This window comes from Bos javanicus, chromosome 15 (genome assembly GCF_032452875.1).
Source record: "Bos javanicus breed banteng chromosome 15, ARS-OSU_banteng_1.0, whole genome shotgun sequence".
In the NCBI taxonomy this organism is placed as follows: Eukaryota; Metazoa; Chordata; class Mammalia; order Artiodactyla; family Bovidae; genus Bos; species Bos javanicus.
In genome coordinates, this window is record NC_083882.1 from 36070527 (window position 1) to 36085165 (window position 14639).

At 38.1% G+C, this 14639-nt stretch overlaps 1 protein-coding gene across 12 annotated transcripts in view; it reads left to right on the plus strand.

Annotated features, from left to right (window-relative positions):
* SOX6 (SRY-box transcription factor 6) overlaps positions 1-14639 on the plus strand; it is an 843047-nt gene that overhangs the window by 251230 nt on the left and 577178 nt on the right. For all 12 annotated transcript variants that reach the window (XM_061440698.1, XM_061440700.1, XM_061440695.1 and 9 more), the window contains one exon: positions 13589-13661. The gene's annotated coding sequence lies outside the window, so the exon portion shown is untranslated. The remainder of the gene's footprint in view (positions 1-13588; positions 13662-14639) is intronic.

Genomic DNA, 14639 nt, shown 5'->3' on the forward strand with positions numbered 1-14639 from the left:
ACCTTTTCTAAATCCATCTTGAACATCTGGAAGTTCATGGTTCACATACTATTGAAGCCAAGCTTGGGGAATTTTGAGCAATATTTTGCTAGCGTTTGAGATGAGTGCAATTTCACGGCAGTTTGAACATTCTTTTGCATTGCCTTTCTTAGGGAATGGAATGAAAATTGACCTTTTCCAGGGTGTGGCCACTGCTGAGTCTTCCAAATTTGCTGGCATATTGAGTGCAGCACTTTCACAGCATCATCTTTTAGGATTTGAAATAACTCAGCTGAAATTCCATCACCTCCACTTGCTTTGTTCATAGTGATGCTTCCTAAGACCAACTTGAGTTTGCATTCCAGGATATCTGGTTCTAGGTGAGTGATCACACCCTTATCTAGGTCATTAAGATATTTTTTGTATAGTTCTGTGTATTCTTGCCATCTTTTCTTACTATCTTCTGCTTCTGTTAGGTTCATACCATTTCTGTCTTTTATTGTGCCCATCTTTGCATTAAGTGTTCCTTTGGTATCTCTCATTTCCTTGAAGAAATCTATAGTCTTTCCCATTCTGTTGTTTTCCTCTATTTCTTTGCATTGATCACTGAGGATCAATGCTTTCTTATCTCTCCTTGCTATTCTTTGGAACTCTGTATTTGATGGGTATATCTTTCCTTTTCTCCTTTGCCTTTAGCTTCTCTTTTTTTCTCAGGTGTTCTCAGAGAACCATTTTGCCTTTTTGCATTTCTTTTTATTGGGGATGGTCTTGATTCTTCAGGAGCTCTGTCTATCAGATCTAATCCCTTGAATCTGTTTGTCACTTCCACTGTATAATCGTAAGGGATTTGATTTAGGTCATACCTGAATGGTCTAGTGGTTTTCCCTATTTTCTTCAATTTAAGTCTGAATTTTGCAATATGGAGTTCTTGGTCTGAGCCACAATCAGCTCCTGGTCTTGTTTTTGCTGACTGTATAGAGCTTCTCCATCTATATTCTCCATCATCAGAATATATCAATCTGATTTCGGTATTGACCATCTGGTGATGTCCATTTGTAGAGTCTTCTCTTGTGTTGTTCGAAGAGGGTGTTTGCTATGACCAGTGTGTTCTCTTGGAAAACTCTGTTAGCCTTTGTCCTGCTTCATTTTGTATTCTAAGGCCAAACCTGCTGGTGCTCCAGGTATCTCTTGACTTCCTACTTTTGCATTCAAAAGATGAGAAGAACATCTTTTTTGGATATTAGTTCTAGAAGGTCTTGTAGGTCATCATAGAACCATTCAACTTCAACTTCTTCAGCATTACTGATTGGGGCATAGACTTGGATTATTGTTATATTGAATGGTTTTCTTGGAAATTAACAGAGATCATTCTGGTTTTTTTTTTTTTTTTTTTTGAGATTGCACCCAAGTACTGCATATCAGACTCTTGTTGACTATGAGGGCTTCTCCATTTCTTCCAAGCGATTCTTGCTCACATTAATAGATAGAATGATCATCTGAATTAAACTTGCCCATCCCAGTTCATTTTAGTTCACTCATTCCTGAAATGTCAGTGTTCACTCTTGCCATCTCCTGTTTGATCACTTCCAATTTACTTTTATTCATGGACCTAACATTCCAGCTTCCTATACAATATTGTTCTTTACACCATTGGACTTTACTTCCATCACCAATTACATCCGCAACTGGGTGTTGTTCTTGCTTTGGTTCTGCCTCTTCTTTCTTTCTGGAGTTATTTCTCCACTTTTCTCTAGTGGCAGATGGGCATCTATGGACCTGGGGAGTTCATCTTTCATACTGTTCATGGGGTTCTCAAGGCAAGAATACCAAGTGTTTTGCCATTCCCTTCTCCAGTGGACCACGTTTTGTCAGAATTGTCCACCATGACCTGTCTGTTTGGGTGGCCCTACATGGCATGGCTCATAGTTTCATTGAATTAGACAAGGCTGTGATCCATGTGATTAGTTTTCTATGATTGTGGTTTTCATCCTGTCTGCCCTTATCCTGTATGGATAAGGATAAGGGGCTTATGGAATCTCTCACTACTTCCACCTTTTCTGTCTCTATTTGCCACGAAGTAGTGGGGCTGGATGCCATCATCTTAGGTTTTTTTTTTTTTTTAGTTTTAAGCCGCCTCTTTCACTCTCCTCCTTCACCCTCATGAAGAGGCTATTTAGTTCCTCTTTGCTTTCTGCCATCAGAGTGGTATCATCCACATATCTGAGGTTGTTGATGTTTCTCCTGCCTATCTTGATTCCAGCTTATAATTCATGATGTGCTCAGTGTGTAGATTAAATGAACAGGGTGACAGCAGACAGCCCTGTCGTATTCCTTTCTCATTCTTGAACCTATCAGTTATTCCATATGGGTCCTAACTGTTGCTTCTTGACCCGCATATTGGTTTCTCAGGAGACAGGTAAGATGGTCTGGTATTCACATCCCTTTAATAGCTTTCCACAGTTTATTATGATCCACACAGTCAAAGGCTTTTGTGTAGTCAGTGAAACAGAGATAGATGTTTTTCTGGAATTTCCTAGCTTTCTCTATGATCCAATGAATGTTGGCAATTTGATCTCTGGTTCCTCTTCCTTTTGTAAACCCAGCTTGGACATCTGGAAGTTCTTGGTTCACATAATGCTGAAGCCTAGCATGCATGATTTTAAGCATGACTTTACTAGTATAAGAAGTGAGTTAAATTGTCTGATGATTAGCACATTCTTTAGTACTACCTTTCTTGGGAATTGAGATGAGGATTTATCTTTTCCAGTCCTGTGGCCACTGCTGGGTCTTCCAGATTTGCTGACATATTGAATGCAACACTTTGATGGCATCATCCTTTAAGGTTTGAATAGTTCTACTTGAATTCCATCACATCCACTAGCTTTATTAACATCAGTGTTTCCTAAGGCCCACTTGGCTCTCCAGAATGTCTGGCATTGGGTGGCTGACCACACCATTGTTTAATCTGGTTCATTTGGATCTTTTTTGTAGAGTTCTTCCATGTATTCTTTCCATCTCTTCTTGATCTCTTCAGCATCTACTAGGTCTCTACTGTTTATGTCCTTTATTGTGCCCGTTTTTCAGCAAAATGTTCCCTTGATATCTCCAATATTCCTGAAGAGATCTCTAGTTTTTCCCCTTCTGTTCTCTTCTAGTTTTATACTCTGTTCATTAAGAGGGCTTCTTGTCTCTCCTTGCTATTTTTTGGAAATAATGCATTTAGTTGGATCTATCTTTACCTTTCTTCCTTGGCTTTTCGCTTCTCTTCTTTCTTTGAGTTTCAGTTCAGTCACTCAGTTGTGTCCGACTCTTTGCTGCTGCTAAGTCGCTTCAGTCATGTTCGACTCTCTGCAACCCCATAGACGGCAGCCCACCAGGCTCCTCGTCCCTGGGATTCTCCAGGCAAGAACACTGGAGTGGGTTGCCATTTCCTTCTCCAGTGCAGGAAAGTGAAAAGTGAAAGTGAAGTCGCTCAGTCGTGTCTGACTCTTTGCGACCCCATAAATTGCAGCATACCAGGCCTCCCTGTCCATCACCAACTCCCAGAGTTCACCCAAACTCATGTCCATCAAGTCGGTGATGCCATCCAGCCATCTCATCCTCTGTCATCCCCTTCTCCTCTGCTCCCAATCCCTCCCAGCACCAGAGTCTTTTCTAATGAGTCAACTCTTCACATGAGGTGGCCAAAGTACTGGAGTTTCAGCCTCAGCATCAGTCCTTCCAAAGAACACCCAGGGCTGATCTCCTTTAGAATGGATTGGTTGGATATCCTTGCAGTTCAAGGGTCTCTCAAGAGTCTTCTCCAACCCACAGCTCAAAACCCTCAATTCTTCGGTGCTCAGCTTTCTTCACAGTCCAACTCTCGCATCCATACATGACCACTGGAAAAACCATAGCCTTGACTAGGTGGACCTTTGTTGGCAAAGTAATGTCTCTGCTTTTGAATATGCTATCTAGGTTGGTCATAACTTTCCTTCCAAGGAGTAAGCGTCTTTTAATTTCATGGCTGCAGTCACCATCTGCAGTGATTTTGGAGCCCAAAAAAACAAAGTCTGACACTGTTTCCACTGTTTCCCCATATATTTACCATGAAGTGATGGGACCAGATGCCATGATCTTCGTTTTCTGAATGTTGAGCTTTAAGACAACTTTTTCACTCTCCTCTTTCACTTTCATCAAGAGGCTTTTTAGTTCCTCTTCACTTTCTGCCGTAAGGGCGGTATCATCTGCATATCTGAGGTTATTGATATTTCTCCTGGCAATCTTGATTCCAGCTTGTGCTTCTTCCAGCCCAGTGTTTCTCATGATGTACTCTGTATAGAAGTTAAATAAGCAGGGTGACAATAATTAGCCTTGACATACTCCTTTTCCTATCTGGAACCAGTCTATTGTTCCATGTCCAGTTCTAACTGTTGCTTCCTGACCTGTATACAGGTTTCTCAAGAGGCAGGTCAGGTGGTCTGGTGTTCCCATCTCTTTCAGAATTATCCACAGTTTATTGTGATCCACACATTCAAAGGCTTTGGCATAGTCAAGAAGGCAGAAATAGATGTTTTTCTGGAACTCTCTTGCTTTTTCGATGATCCAGTGGATGTTGGCAATTTAATCTCTGGTTCCTCTGCCTTTTCTAAAACCAGCTTGACCATCTTGAAGTTCATGGTTCATGTATTGCTGAAGCCTGTCTTGGAGAATTTTGAGCATTACTTTACTAGCGTGTGAGATGAGTGCAATTGTGCGGTAGTTTGAGCATTCTTTGGCATTGCCTTTCTTTGGGATTGGAATGAAAAATGACCTTTTCCAGTCCTGTGGCCACTGCTGAGTTTTCCAAATTTGCTGGCAAATTGAGTGCAGGACTTTCACAGCATCATCTTTCAGGGTTTGAAATAGCTCACCTGGAATTCCATCACCTCCCCTAGATTTGTTCATAGTGATGCTTTCTAAGGCCCGCTTGACTTCACATTCCAGGGTAATCTTGAAGAATGTGGGCTACTGGAGAAGGGAATGGCAAACCACTTCAGTATTCTTGCCCTGAGAACCCCATGAACAGTATGAAAAGGCAAAATGATAGGATACTGAAAGAGGAACTCTCCAGGTCAGTAGGTGCCCAATATGCTACTGAGATCAGTGGAGAACTGAAGGGATGGAGCCAAAGCAAAAACAATACCCAGTTGTGGATGTGACTGGTGATGCTGTAAAGAGCAATATTGCATAGGAACCTGGAATGTTAGGTCCATGAATCAAGACAAATTGGAAGTGGTCAAACAGGAGATGGCAAGAGTGAACGTCGACATTCTAGGAATCAGCGAACTGAAATGGACTGGAATGGGTGAATTGAACTCAGATGACCATTATATCTACTACTGCGGGCAGGAATCCCTCAGAAGAAATGGAGTAGCCATCATGGTCAACAAAAGAGTCTGAAATGCAGTACTTGGATGCAATCTCAAAAACAACAGAATGATCTCTGTTCGTTTCCAAGGCAAACCATTCAATATCATAGTAATCCAAGTCTATGCCCCAACCAGTAATGCTGAAGAAGCTGAAGTTGAATGGTTCTATGAAGACCTACAAGACCTTTTAGAACTAACACCCAAAAAAGATGTCCTTTTCATTATAGGGGACTGGAATACAAAAGTAGGAAGTCAAGAAACACCTGGAGGAACAGGCAAATTTGGCTTTGGAATACGGAATGAAGCAGGACTAATAGAGTTTTGCCAAGAAAATGCACTGGTCATAGCAAACACACTCTTCCAACAACACAAGAGAAGACTCTACACATGGACATCACCAGATGGTCAACACCGAAATCAGATTGATTATATTCTTTGCAGCCAAAGATGGAGAAGCTCTATACAGTCAACAAAAACAAGACCAGGAGCTGACTGTGGCTCAGATCATGAGCTCTTTATTGCCAAATTCAGACTTAAATTGAAGAAAGCAAGGAAAACCACTAGACCATTCAGGTATGACCTAAATCAAATCCCTTATGATTATACAGTGGAAGTGAAAAATTTAATACAAAGGTAGGCAAATTTTTGTTACAGGTGTTTTGGAAGGCATTTTGGTACTTTAAAAAAATGCCTTAGATTATTGACTCTCAGAGTTGGAAGGTCATTTAATCTAACCACTCACTTGAATCTTCTTGCTTAAAAAAAAAAAGGATGGGCATTAAAAGGAGAAATGGGTGTGGTTTAGAGACAGCTTTAAGCAGGATTTAAAAATTCAGCTTGAAAGCTTTTAAAGTCTAATTATGCAGGGAGGTGGCAGTGTTTTTATTTGCTGTTTACCTTTGATCTATAACCTATTTTTGATAGAGAAGGGACATGCTCTGCGAAAATGTTTATGATTTCTTCATTCGATGTCAAGATACTTGTTTGAAGTTGCCTTGTAATTTAGAGGTTTTTCTTTTTGTAACTAATACTAATGCCTTGCTTTTGGTACTAGATTAATAGCAAGTTAGTCTGGATTTGGTGACTACTTTTGAATGTATAAATGATATAGTGAATTTTAGAAATAGCTTTATTGTTCTGGGACAAATTAGACATGTTAAGGATTTAAAAAAATCTAAATAACACCAGCTCATAAGAATAAAAAAGCAAAAATAATCCTAGATCTCACTCAGTGTTAACCTTTTTGTTAAATAGTATTTCACTTTCTGTGCGTGTGTACATATATACATACATATTTGATTTTTTAGTAATATAAATTGGCTCTTATTACACATGTTACCTTTTTTTATTCAACAATATTTTGTGACCATCTTTTTGTGTCAATACAGATTTAAAAAATAATTTTTAATGAGTACAGAGTAGTGTTATATATATGTACCATAATTTATTTACGCAGGTAATAGGTTATTTCCAGTTTTGGGTTGTTAGAAAATGGTGTAATGAACATGCATATTACATGTATATGTCTTTTAACATTTTTGTGTTTAGTTCCTTAGGATAATTTTTGGAAGTAGCCTTGCAAACTCAGAGGCTATTGATGTTAAAATTATTAATAGTCTATCAAATTACCATTCAGTAAAGTTGTACCCAATTTATAATACATGAAAGTGATTTTTTCCCCATCCTCACAAATGCTAATTTTTCCCAGTTTATAAGATATTTTGCCAATATTGTAGGTGAAAATATTTTATTTATAGTTAGTTGATTTTTAGGGAGACTGTACATATTTTTGTTATTAAACATTACATTTCTTCAGTTGTAGATTTCCTCTTTATATTCGTTGTACATTTTTATATTGAAGTGTTTGTAGCCATGTACTTTTTACTTAGTAAATTAAGAAAGTGAAAAGGATTTGATAGCCAGATAATATGCAGAATGTCAGCTTCATGGTCAGATATAGTAGTCTGTTGTCCAGGTCGGATTATTGTTTGGAAAATCTTCTGGGACAAAGGCCATGATTAAAAAAATATGTTCAGTTCAGTTCAGTTCAGTTGTTCAGTCATGTCCGACTCTTTGTGACCCAATGGACTGCAGCACGCCAGGCTTCCCTGTCCATCACCAACTCCCAGAGCTTACTCAAACTCACGTCCATCCAGTCAGTGATGCCATCCAACCATCTCATCCTCTGTTGTCCCCTTCTCCTCCTGCTTTCAATCTTTCCCAGCATCAGGGTCTTTTCAAATGAGTCAGTTCTTTGCATCAGATAGGCAAAGTATTGGAGCTTCAGCTTGAGCATCAGTCCTTCCAGTGATTATTCAGGACTGATTTCCTTTAGGATGGACTGGCTGGATCTCCTTGCAGTCCAAGGGACTCTCAAGAGTCTTCTCCAACCCACAGCTCAAAACCATCAATTCTTCGGTGCTCAGCTTTCTTCACAGTCCAACTCTTGCATCCATACATGACCACTGGAAAAACCATAGCTTTTTAAAAAATTTTTATTGTATTATTTAACTTTACAATATTGTATTAGTTTTGCCATATATCAACATGAATTCGCCACAGGTATACACATGTTGCCCATCCTGAACCCTCCTCCCTCCCACCTCCCCGTAGAGGGACCTTTGTTGGCAAAGTAATGTCTCTGCCTTTTAATTTGCCGTCTAGGTTGGTCATAACTTTTCTTCCAAGGAGCAAGCATGTTTTAATTTCATTACTGCAGTCACCATCTGTAGTAATTTTGGGGCCCCCCAAAATAAACTCTGTCACTGTTTCCATTGTTTCCCCATCTATTTGCCATAAAGTGATGGGGCCAGATGCCATGGTCTTAGTTTTCTGAATGTTGAGTTGTTAAGCAACTTTTTCACTCTCCTCTTTCACTTTCATCAAGAGGCTCGTTATTTCTTCATTTTCTGCCATAGGGTTGGTGTCTTCTGCATATCTGAGGTTATTGATATTTCTCCCAGCAATCTTGATTCCAGCTTGTGTTTCATCCAGCCCAGCTTTTCTCATGGTCCAAATAAGTTAAATAAGCATGGTGACAATATACAGCCTTGACATACTCCTTTACTGATTTGGAACCAATCTGTTGTTCCATGTCCAGTTCTAACTGTTGCTTCTTTACCTGCATACAGATTTCTCAGGAGGGAGGTCAGGTGGTCTGGTTTTCCCATCTGTTGAAGAATTTTCCACAGTTTGTTGTGATTCACACAGTCAAAGGCTTTGGCATAGTCAATAAAGCAGAAGTAGATGTTTTTCGGGAACTCTCTTGCTTTTTCAATGATCTAGAGGGTGTTGGCAATTTGATCTCTGGTTCCTCTGCCTTTCCTAAAACCAGCTCAAATGTCTGGAAGTTCACGGTTCATTTACTGTTGAAGCCTGCCTTGGAGAATTTGAGCATTTCTTTGCTAGTGTGTGAGATGAGCAAAATTGTGCAGTAATTTGAACATTTATTGGCATTGCTTTTCTTTGGGATTGCAATGAAAACTGACCTTTTTCCAGTCCTGTGGCCACTGCTGAGTTTTCCAAATTTGCTGGCATATTAAATGCAGCACTTTCATAGCATCATCTTTTATGATTTGGAATAGCTCAATAGGAATTCCATCACCTCCTCTAGCTTTGTTCATTGTGATGCTTCCTGAGGCCCACTTGACTTCACATTCCAGGATGTCTGGCTCTAGGTGAGTGATCACAGCATCGTGGTTATCTGGGTCAGGAAGATCTTTTTTGTATAGTTCTTCTATGTGTTTTTGCCACCCCTTCTTAATCTCTTCTGCTTCTGTTAGGTCCATACCATTTCTGTCCTTAATTGTGCCCATCTTTGCATGAAATGTTCCCTTTGCATCTCTAATTTCTTGAAGAGATCTGTAGTCTTTCCCATTCTATTGTTTTCTTCTATTTCTTTGCAGTATATTTATTTGTAAATTGAGGTGTAATTGACATATAGCATTGTATTAGTTTTAGTTGACAGTGTCATTTTGTTTATTTACAAAATTTGTGTTTGTATTGTCAAGTGCAATCTTTATCCATGATCAATATTTTCTGAATGCATGAATGAACTAGCAGAGGAATGGAATAATCCATGGTGATTGGGTGTTCTGAAGATTCATTTTACTAAAACATTGTGATTTTCCAGAACAGATGGTATTTCCATCTCTATCTTCTTACTTTTTTGCTGTTCCTCAGGACCCAAGTGGCCACTGGAAAAAAACTCTGGAAATGTTTTTTCAGCTTAAGCTAGTCTATTAATAGTTCTTAAATAAGTAGCTTACTTCAAATTGTGTACTAATTCTTGTGAGTTAATTCTTAATCCTTTGCTCATCATAAAATGTTGCTTATTTCTAAATTCTCTACAGAATAAAGTATGCTTTAAAGTCTATTTCTAAATTTTATTGGAGTATAGTTAATTTTCTTTCGTTTTTTTTTGTTAATTTTCAACGTTGTGTTAGTTTCCGTTGCACAGCAAAGTGATTCAGTTCTGTATATACGTTTATTCATTCTTCCTTAGATTCTTCTCTCATGTAGGTTGTCCCAGGATATTGAGGTGAATTTCCTGCACTATACAGCGTGTCCTTGTTGGTTATCTATCTTACACATAGTAGTGTGTGTGTGTTCAATCCAGGCTCCTGAGTTATCCCTTCCCCCTAGGAATCCCCTTTGGTAGCCCTAAATTTGTTCTCAAATCTGTAAGTCTGTTTCTGTTTTGTAAATAAGTTCATTTTATATTTTTAAAAATTAGATTTCACATATGAATGATCTCATATCGTATTTGTCTTTCTGTGACTTCCTTCACTTAGTATTTATTTTTATAAATGAACTTGGTAATTTTTGAAGTTTATACTTTTTAACTTGTTTGCTACAAGATTCATGGTATAAATCAGTTGATAATGAAATTCATAGTTGCTTTTAAAATATGCAGCAAGACTAGATTGATATGACAAATGAGATTTATTGATTTCATATTGACTCATATTAAAGTATTGTTGTTTGTTCACTAAGTTGTGCCCGACTCTTTTGTGACCCCATGGACTGTGGCCTGCCTGGCTCCTCTGTCCATGGAATTTCCCAGGCAAGAATTCTGGAGTGGGTTGCCATTTCCTTTTCCAAGGGACCTTCCCAACCCCAGAGATTCAACCTACATCTCCTGCATTGGCAGGCAGGTTCTTTACCACTGAGCTACCAGGGAAGTCCATGTTAAAATGTTATTTGTCCTAAATCTCTGCAATCTGACTTACTCTAAATTTAAAATATTTCCAGAGTTAATAATCTTAACTACTAAAGAGTCCAGTGATTCAAAAAGCTAGACATGTCAGTCACAATATTTTATGGATGCATTTTATTTTGAGAAACGCTGGGCTGGATGAAGCACAAGCTGGAATCAAGATTGCTGGGAGAAATATCAATAACCTCAGATATGCAGATGACACCACCCTTATGGCAGAAAGTGAAGAAGAACTAAAGAGCCTCTTGATGAAACTGAAAGAGGAGAGTGAAAAAGTTGGCTTAAAGCTCAACATTCAGAAAATTAAGATCATGGCATCCAGTCCCATCATTTCATGGCAAATATATGGGGAAACAGTGGAAACAGTGGCTGACTTTATTTTGGGGGGCTCCAAAATCACTGCAGATGGTGATTGCAGCCATGAAATTAAAAGATGCTTACTCCTAGGAAGGAAAGTTATGACCAACCTTGATAGCATATTCAAAAGCAGAGACATTACTTTGCCAACAAAGGTCCATCTAGTCAAGGCTATGGTTTTTCCAGTAGTCATGTATGGTTGTAAGAGTTGGACTGTAAAAGCTGAGCGCAGAATTGATGTTTTTGAACTGTAGTGTTAGAGAAGACTCTTGAGAGTCCCTGGGACTGCAAGGAGATCCAATGAGTCCATCCTAAAGCAAATCAGTCCTGGGTGTTCTTTGGAAGCACTGATGTTAAAACTGAAGCTCCAATATTTTGGCCACCTGATGCGAAGAACTGACTCATTTGAAAACATCCTGAACTGGGAAAGATTGAAGGCAGGAGGAGAAGGGAATGACAGAGGGTGATATGGTTAGATGGCATCACCGACTCAATGGACATGAGTTTGAGTAAACTCCAGGAGTTGGTGATGGACAGGGAGGCCTGGCGTGCTGCAATTCATGGGGTCACGAAAAGTCGGACACACTGAGTAACTGAACTGATACTGAACTGATTTATTTTGTCCTTCATTGTTTCAAGGCAAATGAAGAAATGGGATGTATTGTGGATGTTGCATAATTCCAATTTATACTTTTTTAGGATAGTTGCTAGAAACACAGGTGAGATCATTTTAAAAATATGTGAGTGCTTAAGATCCCTTTTGGGTTCTTCCAAAGTTTAGGCTTTTAGATAAATATCATTGTGCTGGAGATTTATTTTTTGGATAACTTAATAGTTATAATTTATAATTCAGGGTTGGATAAAATGTCAGAATAGCTTATATCAGAACCAGCATTCTTTCCTGGCTTTGACTAGGACACAGCGTGTATCTGCACAGGGTTGTCCCTATGTGGGTTTAGGTGGTGTCCCACCTAAAACTGTTCTCTTGAATCCTGAAACATCAGAAAGCCATGAGGAGGGAAAGGGTGTAATACCAAAAATAATTGATAGAACTACCTTCCTCTGGACAGACTCTCCTGTACTTCTTGCATCCATAGAAATAATGAGTTGTTGGAAACTGGTGAAACTGGATTGGGGAAGCCTGAGTCATCACTTCCTACTAGAGGAGGAGGTCTGGTGAGGAAACCTAATCGATGTCTTACTCATGGATATTAAAGCTAACTAAATGCCCAGGACTTTATTACTTATCAATCCTGACTAGAAAATTGAATAAAGTATATGCATCACTTAGGCAAAACCATGTTATAGGAGCTGGGGAAGGGCTGAATTGTATATTTATTTCATGTCTCAACTTAATTCCAGATCCCAGTACCTAATCTATCATGACTGAGGGTGGGAGGAGAATGGGGCAACAGAGGATGAGATGGTTGGACCCCATCATCGACTCAATGGACATGAGTTTGAGCAAACTCAGGGAGATAGTGAAGGACAGGGAAGCCTGGCATGCTGCAATCCATGGGATTGCAAAGAGTCAGACATGACTGAGTGACTGAAGAACAACAGCAACAACAACAATAATCTATTATGGCCATTTGTGGTATAAATGCAATGTTGGAAGTAGTAGTTCCTATAAATGATGTTGAACGAGATCCATTTTTGTCTTTACTTTTTTTCTAAATGAATTTTATTTAAACCTAGTTAGCTAACTAGATTTAAATCTAGGTTAGTTAACTAACCTAGATGTTTACTGGCTGAATTTAAAATATGTGGATTGAATCAAACCAATTTCCAGAGTCTAGGAAAGTTTCTATCCTAAATTAGGAACCCAAGTTCCATTATTATTTTCAGTTGAACACTACTCATAGCCATCCTCACATTTTGGAAAGAATACAGCTTTTGCAACAAAGTTTCTTTGTTTTCGTTGAACCAAAAATGTGCTGTATTTAGACCAAACAATAAAAATAAACTACCAAACTACCTTCTAATGCATGGGGGTTCTGGAGAGAGGAAACCATAGATATTTAGAGGCATAAAGTGAGTCATTGTGCTAGTTAAAACTTTTTACAAGGCTAGCTCTGTGTGTTTGAGTTGCATCTGTTACCTCTTCAGCCAGAACTAAAGTGTGTGCAAGGAAAAGAATTTTGCATTGAATTGTGGCTCCTACAGAATGCCTTGTATATAGCCTAAGCATCTAAATGGATTCCACATCTTAGGTAGAACTAAAACTGCATCTTTTCTTATTTATTCTACCTACAAGTTATGTTCTGTTGGACATATCCAAGTTATCTTCTGTGAAGCTAATTCATTTTCACTTGTAGACCTAAATTAATCATGTTTTCAAATGTAACTTGTAAGCCTGTATTACCTTAAATTTTTTCTTGCTTTTGTTTTTACTTATTCATATTTTTAAACACCTACTTTATTACTGACAATATTTTAAAAGTGGTAATGGAGATATTGTATTCTTCAGAGACGAAGAATGAAATAATTGTTTCTTTTGGTATTATCTTGGAAAAAATTGTTAGAGTGGACAACTGCCTGAGTTAAAAATAGTATAATTTGTAGCCAGAATGTATTCTTTAATAAAGCATGTAAATACAATTTACTAATCCTTTTTCATTTCGTTTTCTTTCTAAACTTTCAGGTCACTTTCATGAATTCAAAAGCAATTTACCAGTGATTTCTGGGTGCTGGGGCTGATTTTTTTGTGCGTATTTGTAAGTATTGGTTCATTTATTATGCTTATTACTCTTCTTGTTGTGTAATGAAACAGTTACAGTGTTTTTAAAGTATTATTAGTTTTTTAAAAAGTGTTTTCTTAAAAGGAGTATAGAAGAATATCAGGTGGGAACAAAAAAAAAATCCTCAATTTCTTGTGATTTTCAGTGAAATAATACAACGGCAGGGCCAACTAAAACAGACCGAAAGAATACGCATCTTACTATTTGAAGATGGGGCTCAATTGTAGAAATGGATTAACTTAAAGGGGCTAGTCTATATACACGTGAATAATTTACCCTGATAACTTCTGGTTGTCTGGACTTGAAAAGTGCTACGAGCCTGCACTCATTGAAAAGATGTGAGATGATACAGAATTCAAAGAGTTGTCAGTACATGAGGAGATTATGTATTAAGGAACCAAAGACTCATTTAGTGAATGTATAATGTATATCAGAATCGAAGTATTCCTCCTACCTTCTTCACCATCATCAAAATACTATTATATTTTAAATGGTATTTTGAAGAAGAAAGATACTTTTTCTCAGGAAAGAAGGTCAATTTCAAGAAAACAAAAATTGAATGAACTTTGGTCAATGAAAATACTTTATATTGTTATATATTTATTAATATAAATGTATTTTAGAGTATGTGGCAGATATTAAAAATGTCCGTATGTATATAAGATCATATTTAAGTAATTTGAGTTTCAGATGTATTTATGTGTTTGTGTGTGTGTGTGTGTGTGTGTGCTCAGTTGCTTCAGTCATGTCTGACTTTTTGCTACCCCATGGATGGTAGCCTACCAGCTTCCTCTGTTCATGGGATTTTACAGGCAAGCATACTGGAGTCCATTGTCATTTTCTCCTCCAGGGATTTATATGTGTATATTGTTGCAAACCATTGGTATCTAAGGTGTTTTTTTACATTTGGAAACAACAAAGACAGAGGAAACTTCTCTGTACCCCTCTAAAGGA